The 14,780-nt window shown below is 43.4% G+C and overlaps 1 pseudogene; it reads left to right on the forward strand.

Annotated features, from left to right (window-relative positions):
- The first annotated feature begins 740 nt into the window (after positions 1–740).
- On the forward strand, positions 741–1,546 carry LOC109578129 (spliceosome-associated protein CWC15 homolog pseudogene; annotated as a pseudogene).
- The last annotated feature ends 13,234 nt before the right edge of the window (positions 1,547–14,780 follow it).

The following is a 14,780-nucleotide window of genomic DNA, read 5'->3' on the forward strand; positions in this document are numbered from 1 at the left end:
TATTGTCAACAGCATTCCCATTGGTGGGAACTATGAATTGGTCCAAAAACTGTAGAGGAAAATCTGGCAAAATTTAAAATAATGCATATCACTGAGAAAGCAATTCCAGTTCTAGTAATTTGCTTTACAGAGCTATTGACAAAAATATGCAAAAATATCTATATTTATGAGTCTATATCTATCTACATAGATATAGATATTTATTGCAGAATTTTTTATACAAGTGAAACATTGGGAAATAACCTAAATCTCCACCGATAGGGGGACAATAAAATCATCTCTGGTTCATCTAGATACTTTGCAGCTGTTAACTAGAATGAGGTGGACCTGGTGTAAAGATCATTGGGTCATTAACCAAAGAAAACAGTGGTTGTTGGTGGTTCAGTTGCTAAGTCGTGTCCGACTCTTGCAACCCTGTGAACTGTAGCCCGCCAGGCTCCTCTGTCATGGGATTCTCCAGGCAAGAATACCGGAGTGGGTAGCCATTTCCTTCTCCAACTAAATAATGAGGCATACCTTCCAGGTCTTGGCCTTTGGCCCTAGGCGCAGAGGTTTCTGGGAGCTGAAAGTCATAATGACGTCTGCATGATCTGTCTGTATGATCTCCGGCCACAGGCTGTATCCGAGCTTGGGCAAAGTGAGCTGCAGGAGAAAACCAGACTACGGGTGGGGCCCGGAAAGGGCCTTTGGAAGTTGAGGCAGAGAACCCAATGTGGGCAGAGGCGGCCCCAGAGCTGCAGACGAGTTTCTCCAGTCTCCGGTGGCCATGGAGAGTACAGTGAGCAGGTGACTCGGCAGAGGGCCACCCCTCACCGAGTGGGGCAGGGGTGAAGAGTCTGCAGGTTCCCTGTGACAACCCGAAGCATAAAGGATGACAACAGCAGCTCAGCCAGCTTTTGAACCTGCAAGAAGAGGTGGGAGAGGAAAAGGTGAAGGTGATTTGAACAAACGCTCAAAGCAGTATTCAAGCAGAGAACTACCCTCTCATACAAAGATAAAATACAGACAGACCACTCAGGATGCCCCTGAAGACGTGTGAATCTGTGATTTCAGGAGAGAGCTGGAACACAGAGAGAGCTGCTGCTGCAAAATAAAAATAGAGATCCGCCAGCCAGAGAACACACAGCCTCTTCTTCAGTGTCAAAGAAGCTCCACTGGACCAGATTCCCACGGCCAAGCTTGATGTAGACCACCCTCTAACAGACGAGGAAGATGAAGATTTTGAAGAGGAGAGTGACGGTGATGACACTGCAGCTCTTCCTGCAGAGCTGGAAAAAATTAAAACAGAAAAAACTGAAGAGCAGGCCAGGAAGGAGCAAGAGCAAAAGCTGAAGAAGAAAGGAGTCCTATAGAAAACACTCTGAGTGGAAACCCTGTCCTTAATCCCACTGGCCCATCCCAGCTTCAAAGTTAAGAGAAGGTGGGATGATGATGTTGTCTTCAAGAACTGTGCAAAAGGTGTAGATGATCAGAAGAAAGACAAAGATACGTAAATGACATGCTGTGATCTGAATTTCATAAAAGTTCATGGAGAAATAAATACTAAAGTTTTATGTGCTTAATTGAAGCCTGTAAAATGTAAACAATCTGACTTTATTTTGTTTTTTTCTTCTCCCCCATTTAAATTGTGTATAGGCTTCCCTAATTTTTAGTTTCAAAATATCTTTTCCTTTATTGACTCCTTACTGGATAAGGACTTAGGAATTGGTTTAACCCAGTTTCCATCTCAATATTTCTAGTCATGTGTTTTCTCTTAAATATGGGAAAAGAAATCTGCTTATTTTAATAATTTAAATAGCCAAATCTGTGTCCCCAACTTTTTTGTTGAAAAGTATACGGCTAATAAAACATTGCCTATTTTTTAAAAATGAGGAATACCCAGCTTGCTTAGAACTTGAAAAATTTTTGTTCTGAGATAATAAAGAAACAAAGGTGTAAAAACAAAGACTGGACTCTCATTCCCATCACTTACAAGCTATACAATTTTTTCAAGTTGCATAACTTCATTAAACCTTGATCTTTATATTGAAAATGAAAGGAGACACAATCACTACTTCATAGAATTACTAAAAAGTTTTGAAGAGATTACATATTAAAACTAAATAAATGCTAGTTCCCATTTGCACAAAGGTAAAAATTTTGCTCAGTTGCTCAGTCATGTCCGACTGTTTGCAACCCATGGACCATAGCCCTCCAAGCTCCTCTGTCTATGGGATTACCCAGGCAAGAATACTGGAATAGGTTGCCATTTCCTCCTCCAGGGGATCTTCTTGACCCAGGGATCAAACCCACATCTCCTGCATTGGCAGGTAGATTCCTTACCACTGAGCCACTGGGAAGGCCCTTATAAGGGCACTAATCCCATTAAACGTCACTCACCTTAATGACCTCATTTAAACCAAATTCCCCCAAAAAGGCCTTTCCTCCAAATACCTTCACTCTGAGAGTTAGGGCTGCAACAGGAGAACTTGAGGGAAGGGAACAATTCGGTCATTAGCATACTCCCAAACTTAACAGAAATCTATTCTAAAACTCCATGGCAGAATAATCCAAGCTGGTAGAACAAGAGCTGGAAGGCAAAAAACTCTGGGTTCTGTGAGAAAGCAGTAATAAATAGTATCAACAGCTAACACTTACTATCACTAGCCACATATCAGGAACTACTTAACATATTTTACATGCATCGTCTTAAAATAGAGCAGTGAGGTTGCTGCTGTTACATGCCTGGTAGCTCAGTCGGTAAAGAATCTGCCTGCAATGCAGGAGACCTGAGTTCGATCCCTGGGTCAGGAAAATCCCCTGGAGGAGGAAATGGCAACCCTCTCCAGTAATCTTGCCTGGAAAATCCTCCAAGGAGCCTGGTGGTCTACAGTCCATGGGGACACAAGAGTCAGGCATGACTTAGTGACTAGACCACAACAAGCCTCATCTTAAAATAGCTGTGAGGTTGCTACTATTTGTCCATTTTACAGAAGAGGACAGTGGAGTCACAGAGAGATGTGATGAACTTGCCTAACGGTTGGTTTAGATTTGACACAGGCAGTCTGGCTCCAGAGTCCTTGACCTTCACTTCATTATTCTGCCTTCCTAGTAGCTACCCTGGGAGAAGGCAATGGCACCCCACTCCAGTAATCTTGCCTGGAAACTCCCATGGATGGAGGAGCCTGGTAGGCTGCAGTCCATGGGGTCGCTGAGGGTGGGACACGACTGAGCCGACTTCACTTTCACTTTTCACTGTCATGCATTGGAGAAGGAAATGGCAACCCACTCCAGTGTTCTTGCCTGGAGAATCCCAGGGATGGGGGAGCCTGCTGGGCTGCCTTCTCTGGGGTTGCACAGAGTCGGACACGACTGAAGCGACTTAGCAGCAGCAGCAGCAGTAGCTACCCTTAGGGGAAGATTTCAATTTCATCTCCTTTCTCAGAACACTGACACATGGAGAGGCTCAACAAAGAATAGCCCTGGGGGCAGATTTCTCAACATATCTGGGCCTCAGTTGTCCTACCTCTTAAACAACCAGTAGAATTTACTTAATAGGGTCAGTGTCAGTGGTGGTTGTGGTTTAGTCGTTAAGTCATGTCCAACTCTTGTGACCCCATGGACTGTAGCCTGCCAGGCTCCTCTGTCCATGGGATTCTCCAGGCAAGAATATTGCAGTGGGTTGCCATTTCCTTCTCCAGGGGATCTTCCCAACCCAGGAATCAAACTCAGGTTTTCTGCATTGCAGGCAGATTCTTTATCAACTGAGCTATAAGGGAAGCCCGTCAGTGTCAATACTTAATGAAATAAAAGATGTAAACACTTACTAATGCATGTAGCATATAATAAACACTCAAAACAAGTATCTAGGAATATTACTATCATTATGTCTTCAAAGAGGCTCTCTACAAACATCTGGTCACATGCCTGCCCACTCCCCATTCAATAGGAAGCTACATCAGCAAAACCACTGGAGTCCCTGGTCTCTGCGCTCGGCCACCATGTAGGTGCTCAGTAAACATTAGTTAAATGAATGAATGAATGGCCCAAACAACCACCAGCTCCAATGACTGGCCTTCTCTCTCCCTCCTGGAATGCACATTGATTTGTTCTGGATTTCTTGATAATTAATCTCTTGACAAAATTTAAGACCTGTTAATTACCCCTGATTAATTAGGGTGAACTTTTTAATTGCTTCCCTAAGCTGAAATACACTGTCAATAGGCCCCATAATTAGTGACCCAGTAATCAGTTTTAAACCAATTATCCCAGGATAACAAGTAAAACTAGGCAAGAAGTGCCCCAGGGGCTTGGGCCAATTTCAGTGGAACTCAGAGTAACACAAATTGGCACTCATGTGGGTGAAGAATGCATGTTCAATGTAATTGGAAATATGGATACTCAGAGTCTCTTGGGTGTTTCATTTGTCTCAGTTTTCACTGCTGTATTATTTGAAAGCAACAAAATAAGTACACTCCTTACCCACCCAATCAAAGGCCTGGAACTCAATCATGGAGTTGCCTGCCTGCTTGTGGGTACAATTAGGGCCATCACATCAGGCTGTGCAGGCTGTGTACTGCGCAACTCCAGGGTGTCATTTATACCGTAGTCCGTGTGGATAGCACCGCTGAATGCAGAGCACCATGCAACCTGAGTGCAATAACCTGTAGACCACGTGCTGTAAGTGTTGGGACCTAATCATGAAGAATTCCCTCAAAGGAAGTCATGGGCTTGGATGCCCTCTCAGCTTTCCCAAAATGGGAAAATGTAAGTGGCAGATGCTTTTCATGGTCTGTCGAGAACTATGGACTTCTATTAAATGCCCATTTAATTTCTGCCAATCTAACTACTTGGATTTGAAAAGAAAATTAAGAAAAAGAAATAATAACTTAAATAGCACAAGCAGTTCTTCCTGCCACTTCATTCAATAAGTGCATGCCCCAGAGTGAGGCAGAAATGGGGCCTTGAATCTGCTATTCCTTGCGTGCCTCTTGTAAAGACAGTATCATGCAGTGTGGAGTATTTAAGGATTGGTGCTTTTTAAACAGCAGGACTGCCAAGCGAGCCATCAAAGAAATGAAGATTTCTCCCTATAGTGGAGGAAAACTGGCTGGGATGGTCTTTTTAAAAGACGATATAAAAAACCTCAAACATGGTACCTTCTTAAGCAATTCAAAAGTAATTTTGACAATGTGAGATTTTTCTCTTTTTCTGCCTGCTTGTGAATCTAGTGTCCTCCCATGATGCAGAATTCCAGTTTGGGAAGGCAGGTGCTAATTGACCCAGGAGCCATTTTTCTCAATATGTAAGATCCCAGGTAGACCAGTTGGTTTTCAAGATATGGACTGACTACTTTAGGATTGCCCCAGGATGCTTGTTTTTCAAATACAGATTCCTGGTAGAACATCTAGGCATATGGCCCCAGAATCTGCATTACTACAAATTCCATCTGGCTGTGACTTATATACTCTCAACTATAAGTTCAGGTGAGGGTAGGAAGTTTGCCAGTGTTATCCACGGCCCTGACTTCAGGGCCTGGCACTAGCCTGGTGTGTGGTAAATGTTTAAAATATATTAGTGACAGAATGAGTCCTTTGATTTGATTTAGCAATGCACAGGGCAGGAGCTAAGACATTACCCAAGATGGGCCTTAAGAAAGAAGAGGACTAGATGTATCTCACCCCCATCTTAGTACTGCTTCCAGACCATGGTCTGAGACCTGCCTCAGGAAACTGCAGGTCAGCTCGTTTCCTGCCACCGGCTTCATGTCCTCTGTATAGGATCTCATAGAAGCCATTAGCCATTCATTTAGTGCCTAATCCTCTAATCCAACTGCCTGTTGATTTGCCAAGTGAGAAATATGCAGAGACACAAGCCACTTGTTCCCAGAGTTATTTCCAGCTGGTGAGAAGGAGGCAGCTGTGGAACAGGCTTTAGGTTTTGTTTTCTGATCCAGGAAATCCCAGAGTAATATTAGGCTGTGGCTTCCCCATTTGGACCCTTCTAGAGTTGCGGGTTCCTCCCAGAGGCATTACTAAAAAGATGAGGAACACCTCAACAGCCCTGGGAGGTCTAGATGCTGAAAAATGCAACAGGATGCTTCTCCATTGAGAATAAAATCAGACTGCTATACTTTGCCCAAACATCTCATCCCTTCAGCGGGGATTTATTGAGCACCTACTGTATGCCAGGCACTACTTGAGTTTGCTTGAGAAACATCAAGATCCCTGTCTTTGTGGAGCTACCAATAAGCTTCCTGCACTCTCAATTCTGTCCCTTTAGTAGAGGATGGAGCCTCTCTATGGGTCTGAACTACCCATCCAGCCAAATCCCTCTGCAGCCTTCCTCTGGGCTGCCCCCAGTGATACCTTCTTCCCAGGCTCTCCTTAGTTAAGATTTGGGTGGGGTTAGTGACTTGACTGTGTGAACAGCTGCTCTGAGAGTCTGGACCTGACCCAACAGAATCCCGTCCTCAAAGAAGCCTCAGAAATCCTCCAACATCTGTTGCTTCCATTCCCCATGCCAGAAGTCTCCTCTTGTCCCCCCATATCTCCCCTCCCCATCCTCCACCCTGAAAAGATGCCCCAGATGCTGGGCTATATGTAGTACATCCACAAGCCTCCATGTCCTCTTGCTTCCAGTTGGGTCTGGCCAATGGGAGGCAAAAAACAACAGAAGGAAGTCATTTATTTCTCTGGGTCCCTCTCTTTCTGAGAGATAAGCTCGGGTTTGCTAGGTCCCTCAGCAGAAGGTACCTCTCAGAGAGGCTTGCTCTAGACGACTCTCCTTCCCCTCATCCCTTTGGTTGTGGTTGGTGACAACTCCACTGCCAGTCCCAGATCCTGCACTGCGGAGGTGCAAGATCTCCCCCAGATCCTACAGGGAGCCCCTGAGGCTGCCCGAAATCCTACTCACACTTTAGCAATCGTTTCTTTCTTAGTACATCCTTCTCAGGTTGTATGAATCTGAACGTGCCATCTGATTTCTGAGCAGGACCTGAATGGTGCACCCCCTCTCCCCACTTTTGTCTCTCTGAAGAACCTAAAATCAAGGTTGCAAGCTCAGTTCCCCAGGCCACTTCTGGCTCACAGTTGCGTCTTCTTGAGCCTTCACCATGTTGGCCCTCGTATGCTCTTATATTTGGAAGAACAGTTGCCATCACTAAAAAATCAGGGTAATTCACATAACAACTAAATGGTCAGCTTCTCTTGAGAAGTTAGAATTTCTGGCAATACTAGACCTGTGGTTCTACATTAGTGGTCTAGAGCTAAGTGGTAGCTGCCCACTGAACATAGGATATGGAGCAGAATGTAATTTCCTATTTGCCGCCATCTCCACCACTCTCTATAATCATCTTGATATTGAGGTTGCACGTTCCCTAGCATTTACTGTTGTCTTGTTTTCCTTAGAGTTAAGAGAGAAATAACATTTTTCTATTCTTTATGTTTAGTAAAAATTGGGAAAATAACAGCTAAGCCAGGCGGTGGGGGGCAGGATATGAGCACATTTCTTTGTAGAAATAAAGACAATTCTTACTTTTTACTATTGAATCCCCTGCCTACTTTGTTCCAAATCTCAAGTATGCATTGGTTGGTTCAGAAGCACATCTTTAGGTAAATCTGTCTTAAAGGCATCAAATGAGAGCTCAGGATGAGAGCGAAAATAAATGAATTAAGACTGAATTATACTAAGATGAGCTAGGTGGATTTTAGAATGAGTCCATTTTCACCCACATCTTCTCATTGCCCCACCCCTGAACTATAAACTTCCTGAAACAGAGACTTCAGGAAAAGGGTTAGGCCAATTTTAGAAAAGTTAGAGACTACAGAGGATAACTAAAATCGATAAGGAATTGATCTAATCTTACTTTATATACAAACCTTCATTTATATCACCTCATTTTTACCTATGGGCTTCCGCAATGGCTCAGAGGTAAATAATCCACGTGCAATACAGGAGGCACAGGAGACAATTGGTTAGATCCCTGGGTCAGGAAGATGCCCTGGAGGAGGAAACAGCAACCCACTCCACTATTCTCACCTGGACAATCCCATGGACAGAGGAGCCTGGTAGGTTACAGTCCATGGGGTCACAAAGAGTCAGACACAACCGAACAACTATGCACATGCCCTTATAAGAAGAGAAGGGAGAAAAGAGAGTTTGCATTCCCTTTCTTTCTCTCTCTCCCACCTGCCATGTGAGAGGATAGTGATTATCTACAAGCCAGGAAGAGAGAACTCATGAGAACCTGATTACGCTAGTAGCCCTATCTCAGATTTCCAGCTCCAGAATTGTGAGAAATAAATTCTGTTGTTTAAGCCATCTAGTTTGTGATATTTTGTTATGGCAATCCAAGCTGACTAGTACAGAGTGTATGAATTTTCTAGAATTGATTGCCTGGGGTCACTTGGGTTAAGTGCTATATAGTAGGGGGGTGAATCCCATCTCTCTGATACAGAAATGCTCTATTGCCAATAGACAGCTTTGATAACAGGGAGGATGGCAAGTCCAGACAGTGAGTGGGGTCCCATAATAAGTTCCCCAGTTGCATCTTTTCTGGGGCAGAAACTTAGAGATGGTGGCATCAGGCTCTGCCCAGCGCAATGCTGATGTCCAGGGAACTATAAGGGTGAGAAATACTGATGCCAGGATGGTAGAATCAGACAGTATGGGCTGCACATAGAGCCTGGATGGCACCCTACGCTCACCTCAGCTGCCAGCCTGAGACTCTGAAAATAAGAACTCATTTCCTTTTATGTCCAAAGGAAATAACAGGAGGCCATACAAGGTGTGGAAGTTAAGATTGCAGAGGCTGAAGTTCAAGGGCCTGGGTTCAATACTGTCCCTGGCACTAACTAGCTGGCTCACTTTGGGTAGATGACTTAATCTCCATGATTTAGCTTCCTCTTTCTCTAATGGGCATAACAATAGGTGAATTCAATGGCTTTCAGTATGTAAAGTGAGTAACTCAGTGCCCAGCGGGCAGTGACTGCCCCCCAAATGGTCTTTTGCTATATAATAACTCCAAGCACCATTCGCCAAGATGGGGAGGAAGTTCAGTTTGTTCCTGGATTTGCTTTCCAGAAACATTCCCAAAGACCCCCAAGGTCCACTTCTTGCTAGTCTCTGCTTTATACATCAGGGAATAGTTGGCAAAATCCTTCTGAACAGGAGGTCAGCAAATGTGGACTGACCTTAAGTTCTGTAGTCTCTGAAATTATGCTTTGATGCTCTAAGGAAACAATTATTTCTCCTTGCTCTCTGTGTAGGTGTTTTATAGGAGTAGTTGCTGCGTGGAATTGACATTATTATAGTGCTGAATCTTGGTGGGGGACAAAATATCCTTTCTGTAATCAAGGGGTCTAGTTACAGGGTTTTTCTGGTTCTACTTGCTCAGGAAAAAGGTGAGTCTTGCAGACCAGAAGAAGCCAGGGGAGAAACGGAAGGGTCACTCAGGGCTGAGCTCAGGAGCTCTTGCTCTGAATGGTAAGTATGTCAACAGGACACTCCTTGGGGTGGAGTTGGAGGGGGGCGGGAAATGGAACATACTGCAAGGAGAGTCTAATTTGCATCAGCCTTTGGGGGCTGGGGGAGTCCTTGGTGGCTCAGTGATAAAGAATCCGCCAGCAATACAGGAGACTGCCTACAATGCCGGAGACGTGGGTTTGATCCCTGGGTCAGGAAGAGCCACTGGAGAAGGGAATGGCAACTCACTCCAGTATTCTTGCCTGGAGAATCCTGTGGACAGAGGAGCCTGGCAGGCTATGGTCCATAGGGTTGCAAAGATTCGGACACGACTGAAGCGACTTAGCCCACGCACATGTTTCTTTTGATTAGAGGTGAAATTCATTAATTCACGCTTTCATTCATCCATCCATTTATTAAGCTATTCATTCTTGCATTCACCCATCTGTTTATATATCCTTTTATCTATCCATCCACCCAACAAACATTTACTTAGCACCTTTTATGTGCCAGGCACTGTGCTAGGCATGGATATAGTAATGAACAAGACAGAAAATGCCCTCAAGGAGCTTACTTCCTAGGGGCAAAAGACAAGAGATAAACACATAAAGTACACAGTGTATCAATTGCTGATAAGTTCTTTGGACACTATAAATTAGGAAAGGGGACTAGGGAGTGCTGCTGCTGCTGCTGCTGCTAAGTCACTTCAGTCGTGTCCGACTCTGTACGACCCCACAGACGGCAGCCCACCAGGCTCTGCGGTCCTTGGGATTCTCCAGGCAAGAACACTGGAGTGGGTTGCCATTTCCTTCTCCAATGCATGAAAGTGAAAAGTGAAAAGGAAGTCACTGAGTCATGTTTGGCTCTTAGCGACCCCATGGACTGCAGCCCACCAGGCTCCTCCATCCATGGGATTTTCCAGGCAAGAGTACTGGATTGGGTTGCCATTGCCTTCTCTGAGGGAGTGCTGAGGGATAAGCAGTTTGACAGGGAATTTAGGAGGGTTGAACCAGGCTCCAGCAGTCCTTCCCTAGCAAGTGTGTGTTAGTCATGTTCTACCCTTTGTAATCCCATGGACTGTAGCCCACCAGACTCCTCTGTCCATGAGATTCTCCAGGCAAAAATACTGGAGTGGGTTGCCATTTCCTTTTCCATGGGATCTTTTCAACCCAGGGATCAAACACAGGTCTCCTACATTGCAGGCCGATTCTTTATCACTGAGCCAACAGGGAAGCCCTCCTTAGCATGAATTAAAAAAAAAAAAAAAAATACAATAGTACCTTAGAGACCTCCCAAGGCTTATTGTACTGTAGCAAATGGGGCAACTCAGTGGTAGGCAGTTACCCACTGATGCAATAATTCAGGGCATGCACATGTACTTGAAGAGGGCATCTGCTATTTTTGCCTGTGTAGCATCAACCATTCATCCATCTTTCTCTCTCTCTCTCTCTTTTTTGGCCATACTACAGCATGTGGGATCTTAGTTTCCTGACCAGTGATCAAACCAGTGATCCCTGCAGTGAAAGCACTGGGTCTTCACCACTGGGCGGCCAGGGAAGTCCCCAGTCCTCTTTATATCTGTAACTGCATCCTGGTTTTCCCTTGGGGAACCATTCTTCTCCCTTTCTCCTGTCCCTTGGTTTAGATGGGGCTGACCTCCCTTAAACTCCATGGTGCACATATGACCCAGGTCTGGCAAATCAGTATGTTTATTTTTCCTGGTCACACTGATTGGTTCAGACATAGACCCCTGACTGTGAGGCGCTAATGAGAGCCATCCTCCGGATTTTGCCTGTGTCACTGAGGAAGAAACATCTTTTTATTTGATGGATATAATATGCTGAGGTACAATTTAAAAGTCTGCAACTACCAGTGGCCATCTTTGCTATGTGAGAGAGAATCTGCTCGAGCATGAAGCCAGCACTGAGATCTGAGAGATGGAGGGAGATTAAGCCCTGATGACATCATTGGGTCCCTGGACTTAGCAGTCTGGTCTACCTACCCCTAGACGATCAGCTTTATGGGATCATCATTTTCTCAAAAATGTAGTTGTTTTGATTTAGGATTCTGTCACATGTAGCCCAACAGTTCTGATTAACATGGTGCTCAGTGAAGATTTATTGAATAGATAACATCATCAGAACTTTCTGCTGGTAGGAACCTTAAGAGATCTGAATTCCATTCACTCTGTTTCTGTTTCTCACATCAGGAGGTTCAATATGACACCTACTGTGTTATCTACTGGCTCTTCATATTGACCTTTGCAGCTTTAAAAAGGAATTTTATGTGTGTTCAGAGTCATGAAGTATAGGAAGTAGGACATGCCCTCTAAATATGTTTAGATACTGATTTTAGTACATTTCAAAGGTAATACATGTTGCCACTTCCCTGGGGTCCAGTGGTTAAGAATCTGCCTTGCAATGCAGGGCACATGGGTTTGATCCTTGGTGGGAGAACTAATATCCTATATGTCAGGGAGCAACTAAGCCCATGTGCCACAACTAGAGAGTTCCTGCTCCACAACAAAAGAAACCACGTGATGCAACAAAGATCCAGCATGCTGCAGCCAAGTAATTAATTATATAAATAAATATTACACCCCCCCACACACCCATGCACAAAAGTAATAGGTGTTCACTTTGGAGAATATAGAAAAGCACAGAGAAGAAAATAAGAAGTATGTAACTGCTGCTGCTGCTGCTGCTATGTGGCTTCAGTCATGTCCAACTCTGCACAACCCCATAGACGGCAGCCCAGCAGGCTCCCCCGTCCCTGGGATTCTCCAGGCAAGAACACTGGAGTGGGTTGCCACTTCCTTCTCCAACTCGTGAAAGTGAAAAGTGAAAGCGAAGTCGCTCAGTCCTGTCAGACTCTTAGCGACCCCATGGACCACAGATCCTCTGTCCATGGGGTTTTCCAGGCAAGAGTACTGGAGTGGAGTGCCATTGCCTTCTCCTAGTATGTAACTACTTATATGGAAATAACTTGGTATGCTAGTTTTTTCTTTGCATCCATGTGTTTGAAATAAAATTAGAGTTGCACTCAAATACTCTTATAATCTGTATTTATTTTCAGGAAAAATATATTTTGACTGTTTCTCCATGCCAACAATTACCTTCTAACAACTTATTTGACCATGAGTTGGAAAGAATTTAAAGTTACAGAAAAATACAAAGAATAGCATAATAAACATCTACACTCCCACCATGTACAATTAACAACTGTTAATATTTTGTTACCTTTGCTCTGTCATTTTTAAAAGGAAAAACATTACTTACATATCCAAATTCTCCTAACAGTGAACCTTAATTTATTTTTCACCATTGTGAAAAACATTATGAAGAATATCATTATTGAACTGTAACTTTGTATACATCCATCATTCTCTCGGGTTAAAGTCTTAGAAATAGTGAAACTACATCCTAGCCAACACTGGGTTATTATAATTCCCATTATTTTTAACTATTACATTGGAGAAAGGTGACATTTTGTTATTGTCTTAATTTATATTTCTTTGATTCCTACTGATGAGAAATATGCTTTTTATGTACACTGGTAAATTTGTAGTTTTTCTTTTGTGAATTACATTTTCAGGTCCTGTGTCCTTTACTCATTTGGGGTGTTCATCTTTTCTTTTTGAGTTGAAAGACTTGTTTCAATATTAAGGATGTTTTTATCTAGAAAATATATTGTGCTGTGCACCATTTGCCCTTCAATTTTACTTCTGATGTTTATTGTTATAGGTAGATTTTTATTTTTTTTGTAATAAAATTCATCTCCCTTGTCCTTTATTTTTTCTGCCTTTATGCCATACTTAGAAATTCAATCTTCCCTTATCCCAAATTCTAAAATTATCCACCCTACATATTTTAAACCACCTTGGGTTTTTTTTTTTTAAACATAAAACTTTTAAAAGGAATTAATTCTGATGCATGATATGAGGTAGGGATGGGTTTCGCCAATGGCTCAGTGGTAAATAATTCTCTTGCAATACAGAAGACACACGAGATGCAGGTTCAATACCTGGGGCTGGAAGATCCCCTGGAGGAGGGCATGGCAACCCACTCCAGTATTCTTGCCTGGAGAATCCCATGGATAGAGGAGCCTGGTGGGCTAAAGTTCATGGAGTGGCAAAAAGTTGGATACAACCGAGCATGCATGTATACACATGCACATTGCCTTCTATATATTTATACCAATTTCTGGAAATGTTATTCTGTTCCATTAATTTGTCTTAGCTCCATTAGAATTTTAGTTATTGTCTTCACAATGTAGTTTCCTATCTATTCTAACAAGTGTTCTCTCTTCTTAAAATTTTTAGTTGTTGTTGTTCAGTCACTAAGTCATGTCTGACTTTGCAACTCCATGGACTGTAGAACACCAGGCTTCCCTGTCCTTCACTATCTCTCTGAGTTTGCTCAAACTTATGTCCATTGAGTCAGTGACACCATCCAACCATCTCATCCTCTGTTGCACCCTTCTCCTCCTGACCTCAATCTATCCCAGCATCAGGGTCTTTTCCAATGAGTCGGCTCTTTGCATCAAGTGGCCAAAGTACTGGAGCTTCAACTTCAGCATCAGTCCTTCCTTTCAGATTGACTGGCTTGATCTCTTTGCAGTGCGAGGGACTATCAAGAGTCTTATCCAGCACTACAGTTTCGAAAGCATCAATTCTTCAGCACTCAGCCTTCTTTATGGTTCAACTCTCACATCTGAACTGACTACTGGAAAAACCATAAGTTTGATCACATGGACCTTTGTTGGCCAAGTGATGTCTCTGCTTTTTAATACACTGTCTAAGGTTTGTCATAGCTTTTCTTCCAAGGAGCAGACATCTTTTAATTTTGTGGCTGTCGTCCTCAGTGATTTACCAAGAAAATAAAATCTGTCACTGTTTCCACTTTTTCCCTCTCTATTTGCCATGACGTGATGGGACTGGATGCCATGATCTTCATTTTTTGAATGCTTCGTTTTAAGCCAGCCTTTTAACTTTCCCTAATTTTTATTTATTCTTGTGCTTTTATTTCTCTAAATTAACAATTCCTAACAGGTAAGGATGAGCACAAACAGTGGAGGCTTTTCATTATAAACCTGTCTAGGACTCCATCCCAAGAAATTCTGATTCACTGGGCCAGATGTGGGGCCTGGGTATCTTTCAGAAATAAGTGGTGGTGGTGGTTTAGTCACTAAGTCATGTACAACTCTTGTGAACCCATGAACTGTAGCCCACCAGGCTCCTCTGTCCATGGGATTCTCCAGGCAAGAATACTGGAGTAGGTTGCCATTTCCTTCTCCAGGGGATCTTCCCAACCCAGGGATCAAACCCGGGTCTCCTG

This window comes from Bos indicus, chromosome 25 (assembly GCF_029378745.1).
Source record: "Bos indicus isolate NIAB-ARS_2022 breed Sahiwal x Tharparkar chromosome 25, NIAB-ARS_B.indTharparkar_mat_pri_1.0, whole genome shotgun sequence".
NCBI lineage: Eukaryota > Metazoa > Chordata > Mammalia > Artiodactyla > Bovidae > Bos > Bos indicus.